Source organism: Leptonychotes weddellii, chromosome 6 (assembly GCF_054177405.1).
Source record: "Leptonychotes weddellii isolate Sample4059 chromosome 6, ASM5417740v2, whole genome shotgun sequence".
Lineage (NCBI taxonomy): Eukaryota > Metazoa > Chordata > Mammalia > Carnivora > Phocidae > Leptonychotes > Leptonychotes weddellii.
Window position 1 is genome coordinate 97,445,482 of NC_138374.1, and position 12,588 is coordinate 97,458,069.

The following is a 12,588-nucleotide window of genomic DNA, read 5'->3' on the forward strand; positions in this document are numbered from 1 at the left end:
TTTTCACTTGCTCCATATGGGCCTGGGGGCATATCCTCACCACAGAGTTCATTCTCAGACTTCAAAGCAAATTCTGTTGTGAAGAAGTGATGCCTTTGGAACTGAAGAATGAAGCTAAATATATACTAGTATATAATGATGGTTGGAAAGACCTTTTCTTTAAACTTCCTTGACTGTGTTTTTCAAATCATAGGTTTTTACTTTGAAATGTGTGCTGCCCACATGAAATGACCCAGATACAACCTAGTAGCTCTTTTGATGGGGGAGCCTCCTATTTACTGCCCTTCATCTTAAACAATTTGCATTGAGTTTCAAAAATATGAGCATTTAGTGATTCATTATCATTTAATTTCCTAAACAAAAGGCAGAGTATGAGATAACTTTTGTTGTTTTTAGATTTTAATGGTTATGTTTCTTTGTGCCATAGAACTTCCTTCACAGCTGGCAATGCAACGTAGAGAAGCTGTGTTGCCTCCCCTTACCATGCTACTGGCACTCATCTACAGCATTCCAAACAGACCCAGGTTGAACCATTCTGCCACTAACTAGCTATGGGACACTGTCCCTCAACTTCTCCAATACTGGAAGTTTTGGATTACATGGTGTTTAGGTTTCCTTTCCATGGTAATATTCTCCAATCTGCACCCCCCCAAAAAAATGTTTGTTTGTTTTTCTAAAGAAAAGCTTGTGAAAAATTAACCCTTGAAGTTACAGTTACAAAACTTAGGTAGAATAAAAATAGTCTAGCCCAAGACACTTCTATAGATAACCTTCCAACATGCCCTTTGATTGTCTGCGTCCTTTTGGAGAACACAACCTCTTCCTCCCACCCTCTGGATCTCCCACTCTCCAAGGAAGGGCTTTCTCCCCAGTGGGTTTCTTGGTTGAACAAAGTTCAAGATGAACAGCTGAAAAAAAAGAAAATAGAACACTACAGCACTGCAATCATTTATTACAGTAGTTTCTCATCTGGTCATGGCCATCCTATATGAACCATCAGGAGAACAGAAGTGAATGGTGGGACGTGCTCTGGTTCCTGTATATGTGGTCCTTCTCTGTTCATCAAATATCTTCCCCTCCTTTGAAAATGTGACTGTATGAACCCTATTCTAGCTCCCTGTCCTATTCGCCAGAGATTATAAACTGACCACCCACAGACTTGGTTCAGCCTACAAGATGTCTCCATTAACCTCCACATTCTAGAAGGACCAACCATCCCCATTTGTCCAGAATGCTCCCTGTTCTAGCACTGAAAAACCCACATCCCAGGAGACCCCCTCAGTCCCCGACAAACCAGGGTGGTTGATCACCTAATTAAAAATGTTGGCCCAAGGGGCGCCTGGGTGGCTCAGTCATTTGGGTGTCTGACTCTTGATTTCAACTTGGATCACGATTTCAGGGTTGTGGGATCAAGCTGCCCATTGGGCTCAATGCTCAGCATGGAGTCTGCTTGAGATTCTCTCTCCCTCTCCCTTTGCCCCTCCTCCCCCTCTCCCTAAACAAATAAATAAAATCTTTATAAAAAATAAAAGTGTTTGCCTGAGAAGTTGGGTTTTTTTTTTTAATTAGTTGCCAAGATGTAATTATCAGGTGGTTTCATAGAAAAATCCAGATTTCTGGCTTCTCTTTAAGAAAATAAAATGTCTGGCACCATTGGGCCCTCTTCCCGGGCAACAATCAGCAGAAGCTGAGTAACTGCTGCCCCATCAGATAAGTCATGTTATTGCCAGGGTGCCACAGGCCTTGGCACTCCATGCTATTTCCCCAGAGGCTGAACACCAGCCAGTCATTACTGCCCTGGGGCCATTGCTTTTCTTATGGTAAAGTAGAAAGTGAAATGTTCCCTATATCTATGTCTCTCTCAGAAGGGGCAAAATGAAAGACCTCCCAATAGGAGAAAACACATTCTTGTGTGTGGAAGTGAAGAATACTCCCACCTGTTAATAGACCTGGCCCTCCACACCCAGTACAGGACCAACTGGACCCTCTAGGCGCTGACGTCCTGACATGCATAATAGGGTCTGTCATTTCTAGTTGATGGCTGGTGAGTTTAGTACTTTTACTCAGGAATTCAGCAGTGTTTTCCTACATGCTCAGGCCACTAGCACCCCAGAAACATTATTAAACCACGTCTTGTATTCTTGATCCATTGTGACAGGAACTCATTTTCTGTCATTGCTTCTGTCTCATATAAAAATCAGATAAACCTTATTTTCCTCACCAGGGATTTCTTGAGTTTCAGCCTCTCTAATTAATTTCTGTGCTTCATTAATCTTGAAGTCATCAAGGACTCTAGGCAAACACATGTAACCTGGGGCTTGCAATCAATTTTAATATTCTTTCACTTGGGAATATTTTATAAAATGGTCATCTCCTCCATAAAACCAAAAGGGCAATCTTTACATTCTTGACTGTTTTTGCAGAAAGTTAATCCTCATCTATAAATCCTGAATGAGCAACTAACCTGGAGGGAGTAGAGGTTCTCGGCTTCACACAGGCAGGGATGGTGCCCCTTTTTGGGTTCATCATTTTAATCTCAGCAAGCAGTACATGTCTGGCCCATAGTAAGCACTAGGGCAGTGTTAACTGCATAAATGAATAAATGCACGAATAAATAAAGAAATGTTGCAGAAGAAGGAGTGAGCTTTGAAGTTGGGAGGATATGCTGTCAAATTCCAGTTTGTGATCCCAGCTCTGGCTCTTTGTAGCCAGGTGTCTTTGAACAAGCAATTTCTCTGAGCCTCGGGGTCCACGTTCGCATAACAGAAATAATATCTACACCTCAAAGGGAAGCCATGGGGATTAAATGAGAGAATGTCCAAGGCCTAGTTCACAGCACGTACTCAAAAAGAGTAGCTGTTTAAAAAGTCCTTCACAGGAAAATTGGAGAGAAAGAATGGAAGAAATTCTTAAGCTCTCTTTAAGTGTGAAGTACTTAAAAGGAAGAATTTAAAAGTTGTAGAGAGTTTTAAGTTTCCTAAATGTGATAAATAAAATAAAATATAATGTGATAAAGCATATTCTAAAATCTTGCTCAGGTTTTTCTGTATCTCTGTATTTTTAATTGAGCAAGGGCTCCCCAGTTATCCGACCTCATACTAATTCTATTTAAAGTTAGATTTTTAAGTGTGTAAAACAGGTGAAAACCAATGACATCTATCATTGCAATGAGGTCTTAAATAATGGAGTTAAGATGAGAAAGAATTTGTGGGTTTTATTCTTCCAATAAAATATATTAAATAATACATATATATCCACCACGTGGTGAGAGATGACTGATGTACACAATATATTTTATAAAAATAGATTCATTCGGGCACCTGGGTGGCTCAGTCGTTAAGTGTCTGCCTTCGGCTCAGGCCATGATCCCAGGGTCCCGGGATCGAGCCCTGCATTGGGGTCCCTGCTCGGCAGGAAGCCTGCTTCTCCCTCTCCCACTCCCCCTGCTTGTGTTCCTGCTCTTGCTATCTCTCTCTCTCTGTCAAATAAATAAATAAAATCTTTAAAAAAAAATAAAAATAAAAATAAATAAAAATAAAAATAGATTCATTCAAATAAATAAACCTTTATAGATTTCAAATAATAAAAAGAAATCAAGTAATGGATTTCTTGCTTAGCCAACACCAAAATTGCCAATCTGAGATTCTGTGCGATATAAGCCTTTTCTAAGACTTCCCTTTAACCACTGCTCTAAACTGGAAATAAATGTACATGGCCAGCTATGAAAAACAGTGCTCAGGCTGAGGAATCTCACACTTTTCGAGCTGTAAGATATAAACAGTTCTGCCCTCCAGGAGATCTCAGATGATGGTTTTATTGAGCTTGGTTTGTCTGAGACTGATGTTTTAGGGCCATGATGCTACTCACGGTCACAGACATGCCACCTCATCTTTGGGGAAAAGTAATTATTTCTGAAGTTGTGTGAATACTACTGTGTACAAGATTAGTACTGTGTACAAGAGACTCTCGACGATTTGACTGGTTTTTTAGTATGAATACTTATTGCCTGGCAGATATCAACTTGAAGATTCATTTACTTTTTTATCATTCGTCTCTCCATCCTGCCTTACCACCACACCTGTGTTCTAGGTGGACTGGCCCTCAGCGTTCACTCTAACCTCCTTGCAAAGTGCCTTCTTGTGCTGCAGAGACTGGAGAGCAAAAAGCCACATCTCCCAGACCTGTTAGCAGCCAGGGTTTTAGTTTTAATTTGTTCCACTAATCAGAAGCACGAGAGCTGAAAGATCAAGTAAGCTGAAGGACAAGCTTTGGTTGTTTTGCTCTTTCTTTTGGCCAACGCTGAGGTGATGGTACCTGGTTTTTCTGGGGCAGTTTCCTGCTGACCTTTTCATGCTAGCTTTGTGGTCCTGACAGTGGTGGTTTGGTCTCAGAGCCAGTAGCTGGCACCTCAGCTTCCTGGTTTAGCAGGAGAGAGGTCTCCTTAACAAAATCTAGTCTCTCCCTTGGTGGTCCAGTCAGTGTGTGGCTTTCCAGGTTGTTCTTGAAAGCTCAACCTGGAGGCTGTTTCTTCAGACCTCTCAGGGATTCCATAAGCCACATGCTATAGTTAATCCTTTTCTGCTTAAGCCGGCTAAAATGGATTCTATTCTTTGCAACTGAACCCTGACAGACACAATCCTTAACTCCTAACTACTGAGAATCTCTTCCACATTGAAATTGCTTAGGAGATAGGCTTTTTCATTCAATCAGCCCACAAACTATGGGCCTGGAACTGTTCTAATTATGGGGCTGCCATGATAAATAAAGCAGATAAGGTTGAGGGCTCAGAGAGCATTCTTTTAAGAAAGACAGAAATTCACCATGTAAACAAAGAATAATTTGACATACATGAAACAAATAATTGCAGAGATAAATGTAGTGAAGTAACATGATACAGAGTATCTCTGGCAGGCAGGGAGAGTTATCAGGGAAGGCCTCTCTGAGCAAGTTACATTTGAGTAGGGAACTGAGTAACAAGCTGGGGTCCACCATGTGATGACGTGTGGATAGAGCTTTCCAGAAGCAGGAACTGAAAGAAAAAGACAGGAAGGTGAGAATGAGTTCAGGATGTACAAGAGGCAGAAGAAAGGCTAGGATGACTACAGCTTAATGAGGACAGAGGCACGAGGTAAGAGCCCATTTCATTTATTCATTCATTCATTAGATATTTGCTAAGCACTTACTATGCACTGGGCTCTATTCTGGGGACTCACAGTAGAGCAGTGAACAACACACAAAAATTCCTGTTCTCATGGAAGTTATATTCTAGCAGTGGGGAAGGGAGGTAAATAAATAGGTAAAACACATATTGTATTAGAGCAGTGGTCCTCAACCAGGAGGTTAAATGTCCCCAGGAGACATTTAACAATGTCTGGAGATATTTGTGGTTGTCACAATAGGGAAGAAGAAAAGAGTTGCTAGTATTTAGTGGGTAAGAAGTCAGGGATGCTTCTAAACATCCTACAAAGCACAGAGTAATCCCCAACAACAAAGAATTATTCCAAAAGAATAGTGCCAAAGTGGTGGGGTGCCTGGGTTGTTCAGTCGATTAAGTGTCTGCCTTTGGCTCAGGTCATGATCCCAGGGTCCTGGGATCAAGTCCCGCATCGGGCTCCCTGCTCAGCGGGGAGCTTCTCCCTCTCCCTCTGCCTACTGCTTTCTCTCCCTCTCAAATGAATAAATAAAACCTTGAAAAAAAAAAAAAAAACAGTGCCAAGGTGGAGAAACGAAGCATTTTGTGGTGACAAGAATTATGGAGAAAAAAGTAGAGAAAGGTGATAGGAGAAAACAGGGGCAGGGCATGGGGGGATGAGGACAGGGCAGGGAAGCAGCTCTGGGAAGAACACAGTAAGAATATAACACCTGAACAAAAACCTGAATGAGGCAAGGCAGTGGGCCATGAGGATATATAGAGGAAGAACATTTCAGGACAGGAAACAGCAAATGGAAAGGCCTCAGGGATGACACGTCTGGCAAGCTCCAGGGAGAGTGATGTGGCAGGGCCTAGTGAGCAAGGGGAGAGGAACAGAGATGAAATCGAAAAGGATACCGTGGCCAGAGTGTCTGCTTGTGCTCTGAGTGATCAAGAATCAATTACTAACTCAGATCAGTTAAGGAGCTTTGGGCAGAGCAGTGACACGATTTCTGACTTCGTTTGTAAATGGAACGCACTGGCTGCTATTTGGAAAATGATTCATAAAAAGAACGTGGGCGGAAAGCAGGGAGACCAATTGGGAGACAGTTAGTAGATTGTGAGAGAAGGAGAGGTGGTGAGGATGACAACCAAATTGTGGCGTGAGCATGTGGAAGGTCTGAGTTGCCATGCACCATGATGGGGAGAAGCAGGGGTGTGGAGGGCAATTTGGGAGGCAGTGGAGATCAGGCATTCTGTGTTGGACACGTTCAGTCTGAGATCCCTACCAGAAATCCAAATGAGGATGTCACCAATGGTAGAATATGAGTCTGGATTTTAGGAGAGAAGCCTGGGCTGGATATGTAAATCTATTGGAATCGATGAATAGTTGGTATCTAATCAATGAATAGTTGGTATCTAAAGCCACAGGTATACAAATCACTATGGAACTGAGTATGGAGAAAAGTCTGAAGACTGGAGAGCTAAGCAGGTGGCCCACGTTATGCAGAACATGCATCAAACTGCTAAAAATATATGGTCAAATATTTTGTTAGAAAAGACAGGTTAGGGTGCCTGGGTGGCTCAGTTGGTTAAGCAACTGCCTTCAGCTCAGGTCAGGATCCTGGAGTCCTGGGATCGAGTCCTGCATCGGACTCCCCGCTCGGAGGGGAGTCTGCTTCTCCCTCTGACCCTGCCCCCTCTCATGCTCTCTCTGTCTCATTCTTTCTCTCTCAAATAAATAAATAAAATCTTTAAAAAAAGAAAAAGAAAAGACAAGTTACAGGGCGCCTGGGTGGCTCAGTCGGTTAAGTGACCCACTCTTGCTTTCAGTTCAGGTCATGATCTCGGGGTTGTGATATCGAGCTCTGCTCAGCTCGGAGTCTTTGATTCTCTCTCTCCCTTTCCCTCTGCCCCTAACCCCGCTCATGCTCCTGCTCTCTCTCTCTGTCTCTCAAATAAAATAAATACATAAAATCTTAAAAAAAGGACAAGTTATCATTTTCAATAGGAAGCCTGCTTGTAAAATGTATTACTGCTGTTTAACTTTCATATGTTCATCTTTCAACTTAATTCTCAAAAGTAAATAATTATTGTTACAAATTCCTTAAGACTAAAAACAAGACATTCATAGCAACAGTAACACAGATGACTGAAATTGCTACAGAATTCCATATTTAGACTATAAAAATCACCTAATCTGAATCCAAAATATTAGACATGGCAAAACTGAGGCCCTACATGGCCAGGTCATAAACTAGTGGGACTTTAGAGTGCCATTTGCCCAAAGTCACATGGTTACTTAAGGGCACAATTAGAATAGGTAGCTTAATCTACTTCTTATTCCTCTGCTCTTCCCACTTTACCAGGCTGAGAAGCCAACCCAAAACAAAGAAGAAACTCTTCTGAAATAATAACTCCAACTAGGGGAGAGATTTGATTTCTTTGCAAATATTTACTATTCACGAAACTCATCAGAAAGCAATGTACCTCTGTATCTGTAGAAGAATAAGACTCTATCTTGTGGACTGAACTCAAGGATGAAACACCAACCCTGTTTAGGGAAGGCAAAATAAGCCCTTTGGCAACTGACCCTATTGCTCTAGCAGCTAGGAAGAAGGTAAGGAAGTGAGTCAACCTGGGAATATAAGTTGGTTAGCCCAAGATTTCATTCTTACCCTGCAATAAACAAGCCAACATTGAGAAAGCTGCTATTTATCTTTGATGGAATATCCCATGGCTGTTGCTGGTGCAACAGTAATAGAATTGAAAGTGATTCTGTGCTTTGCTACTACGCTCCTTTCCATTCTTGTCTCAAAAAACACTCACAAATATACACATTTATTTCTGTGGAATGAAGTGAAATGAAGATCGTCCATTATACACAAAGGAACAGAAACATCAGAAAGGGAAGTGAGCTGGCCCACTCATCTTGTGAGTCAGTGGTGAAAGAGGCAGCGTTCTATCCCGTGGCTTAGCCACTGACCATATCCCTCCTCTGTGCCCAGTAAGCAAACCCAAAGAGACATAGTAGATCTGGGTCTGGACTAGCCCAGGGAAGGGGGCAATGAACAAAAGAGTTTACATTCAGGCCGTGAGTAACCCATATGGCACATCCAGGGAATGCAAATCAAAAAACATACTTCAAACTTCTGCCATATAAGTATGCCAAGGCTCTCCCTCTTAGCTGACATTTGTATTCTATAGGACAATATCTGGGCTACTTGCCTTTTTGTTCCTTTTTTTTTCTAAATTCTGAATAAAAGTACCTTTAAAAATGTCTCCTTTGGATATTTCTTCAAAATAAATATGGTTTAAGGTTGCTTTCTGGAACTCTACTTACTTCCTTTCTTCTATTCAGTATAAGATCACTCTGGGGATAGGAAATATGGTTTAGTAGGAAACTTCTGTTGAAAAAGAGAACAACTAACATCATCTTTGAAAAATCAAAGGGTGCAATAATCTACATCTCCAAAAGCAAGTCCTTTAATGGAAAGCTTCCCGCTGTTGTCTTCTGGGAAATAGAGTCCTTAAGCAAGTAACCTGAATTCTACTGCATTATTTTCCCATATGATAAAATTTTGCTTATTTTCTAGGCCATTCTTGGAAAAGTCTTTCCAAATTTTACCCACACTTTAAGGCTAAGTTCACATATTATCTCTTCTTTGAAATTTCCCTGATTATTCCTCCCAGGCAAAGTGCATCTTGTGCCTAAATTCATCCACTAGACTGAAATGTCCTTAAAGCTAGGATTCTATTCTATGTTATTCAATCCTGTCCACTCTCCATAGTATCTAGCATGTGCTTTTGCACAAAGATAAGGAAATCTAGAAGGAAAAGGTTATTTGGCTACCACACTGAAGGGGATGTTTCTGGATGATTATAATTATGTGAGGGGAATATGTAAATATGCCTAGAAAGGCTACTACCAAAATGGGTATTTAAGTGTATTCCATGTCATGATAGGTGTTCAAGCAGAAAGTGGATGATAACTCTTGAGAGATGCTGTAGAGGAATTCTTACAGCAGATGGGGAGGTAGATCAGATGACCTTCAAAGCCCTTCCAACTCTAGATTTCAAAATGATTTTTAAAAGGCTTTGCCTTAAATGAATTCTCCTGTTTAACTATTGCTTCCATGGCACTGTCACTACAGCAGGCAACTCTTGAAGCTTTTCCGAACAGCCTGATTAAAACACCCCAGTTTACAGTTCCTAAGGAAAGCACCCCAGGAGCCTTCTAACTTTGATGTCATCCCATCCTCCCTTCACTTGGTCATCACAGAGCCCCAGGGTTCAGCAAGTCCACAGAGTAGTTGGAAGCTAGACTCCTTAATTCTCAACCCCAGATTCAGGAATTCAAGTTGCTGTGCCATTTTTGTCCTCACTTGCTCTGTGTGCTTGATCTCTGCAAGCGTAGGTCAGATCCAGAAGAGAGTGTGAGAATGGTTATCCCGATATTTACCATTGTTGCTCTTTCTTCTCTATCTCGTCAGTTGGGAATATTGAACAGACTTTTGGTTATCATCATTCTTGCCTAATAAGAAGTGCCAGATTAACGGCACAGAGGAAAGGTGTCAGAAAAGGTGAAAACATGCTCCTTGAATATGCCACACTTCCTGATGATTAATGCTCCTTAAGGTAGCATCACTGTCTGAAGCACACGCACAAAACACTGGGGAAAGGGACTATGCTCAACATTATGGAGGAAGGGGGATTTCAGGCATCAGTAGGGTTTGGAGACTAAGTTAGCAAGAGTACTTCTTTGCTGTCTGTCCATCTGTCTACCTATCTATCTGTCTGTCTTTGTTCTAATCACAGCATATATATCATAATACCTATGTTTTGCAAATGCAAATTTATATAAAGCAAGCAGTCAAAGGGATGCAGGTTAATCAGGACCCAAATAGCAATGTTATAATACTGCAACCTGTTTCTTTATCCTAATTTTTTTACTACTTTGAAAGAAAAAACTGATAAAGCAAAAAATACCATAACAGAATCTGTCACAGGTTTCTTTTTACCAATCTACTTCACAATATAAATCTTTTTGTGAGATTAATACAACTTTCCCCAGCTAGAGATTATTCTTGCCAATATAAGGATAAACACCTATATATTAAATTTGGAAGCACATTATCACAAATTACTTAAAGTCATTTCAGCTAATTGAAAAATAAGTTCTCCGTTTAAAAATGATCTCTGGTGTTTTCAAGAGCTTCTTTGCCCTCATTGGGAAAATGGGATCTCTCTTGGTATCTGTGGAAGTAGTAACAGTGCAAAGCAATCAAACCACCTCCTATGGTAAACAACCCAACAAATGAGAGAAAGATCATTATTGCTTCTAAAAAGACTTCTCCCATGATATCATCATCAAGTGCAAAAAGATGTTTTGTTGACATATTGCTTATATATAAATATATGAAAAAACATATCCTAAAAGTGTTCTAGTGAATATAGCAAAAAGGCTCAAACCCTTCTAAGGACTAAAGATGTATGTATGTATGTATGTATGTATGTATGTATATAAGTGTTCATTCATTCATTCATTCCTTTATTTACTTTTTATTTTTTTATTTTCTATGTATTTCCAAACCCTCCCTGATCCTTGTAAATACCAGCTTTAGCCTTCTATAGCCTAGCACATGCTATTTATTAAATAGTTGCTAGGGTGAATTAAATCAAATATCTACCAAATCTGGTTAATAAACACTATAAATTCACTCTTATGCTGACCAAAAAAGAAAGAAGTCAGGCATCTCACCTCAGTTGCTATAAATCTGGTGAGTTTACTCTGGGACAAGTGACCAGAATCAGATGAGTTATAGGACCCTCAATAATTCATTGTGAGGCTAGAAAGGAAGACTCTCATCCCTTCATTTTCCTGCTGAAAATCACTGATCGGAGCATGGAAAAATCCCAAACTCAGCACCTCTGCTTTCTTTAACCAGTCCTGCTGGCATCCTGGCAGACCAATTTGGAAACCATGATTAATCCTCTGGTAAACAGAAAATAGGCTGTGGAGCCAAGAGAAGCCAAACCTGAGTCACTCTCTGAAGACTCTATACCCTTAGCCAATTTAACTCTACCTCCTCCTCCAGGAGCTGGCTAACTCACCTGGTGATTTTCAGCAAACAGAAAGGCCTTTCCTTGGTGACAGAGGAGCCCAGTGAAGCAGAGACTGAAGCGTCGCTGTGACTGACCACAAGCTGGTGTAACCCACATATACGCAGGGGTAACCAAGTCCTGTATAGCTCAGATGAAATTGGCTGGAACCCCAAGCTCCATGAAATGGAAGACTCAATATCCTTCCCAGTTTCTCCAGGGACTGGGGGGAAGGAGAACAACGTACCTAGATTTCTCTTTGGCACCAATGGCTCCGACTTATTTTGGTCTGCCATCCACTTTGGCTTTGCCTGAGAGCTACACTCCTGCTGCCTCATGCTAGACAGGACCCTGATTCCTTCACACACACACCTCACTCTATATGCTTTACCAAGTATCACTGACTCAAGGCTCTGGGTATAACTAACTTTTGTGGAAGATTCAAGGCAATAGCAAAGATTTAAATGGAAGCATCAAAAATAATTTAAAAGTAAAAATTAAATAGCCCTGTTCTTTTTTTTTTTTTTTTTTTTTAAGCCCTGTTCTTGAGAGTCCTTCAACCGCCCTGGCCTCGAAGGTTTCTTACCTGCTGTCCTTTCTCCTCAGGCTCTGCCCTCCTCTGCTCTTCCCTTCCCTTCTCTACTTCCTCCCTTGCCCTCTTTCTCCTGCTAACGCCATCTCCTAAATTGTCACTTTATTATGTAAGTCTGATTTCCCTGTCTATTTGCAGACTGTGTCTTCACCTTGCATTCTGAAAACATCTCCCTAAGAGGAACTTTATGACCCGGTATTCAAATACATTTATACATACCTACAGACATGGATGAGCCTGCGCGCGCGCACACACACACACACACACACACACACACACACACACACACCTGTGATCCTCAGAAAACACAGAAGCAGAACTGTAAGTTCTGAGGAACTATGTCCATAGGACTAGAATAGGAGAATTGAACAGAAAGAGAGGTTTTTAAGTTGTGTTTTAATGTTTAGATATGAGGACGGCTTTTTCCTTACTTTTCTAGGGTGCAGTGCTCACTGGAAATATTAAAGATTTCAGCCACTGTGTTAAGTCTGAGGCCAGGTGGGCACCACGAAGCCTACTCCCATTATTCAGCATACACACCTTGTGCTTCTGACAGCTCAGGTTATCACTTTCCCCAGGTCCCCGTGCTGTTTCAGCCTCTACACTTTTGTTCATTCACTCTCACCCCCACCACACACACACACACACACACACACACATCCTGTTGCCTCTCGGAATGCTTTTCCACATTTCACCTCTCTGAATCAGATCCATTCTTTAAGGTTTTCTGTATAAAGTCTCCCAGATTGTGGCCTTTGATTTT

At 41.2% G+C, this 12,588-nt stretch overlaps 1 long non-coding RNA gene across 1 annotated transcript in view; it reads right to left on the reverse strand.

Moving 5' to 3' along the window:
• The window catches only part of LOC115940796 (uncharacterized), a 95,995-nt gene that overhangs the window by 45,444 nt on the left and 37,963 nt on the right, over positions 1 to 12,588 (reverse strand). The gene's annotated exons all lie outside the window — the stretch shown is intronic.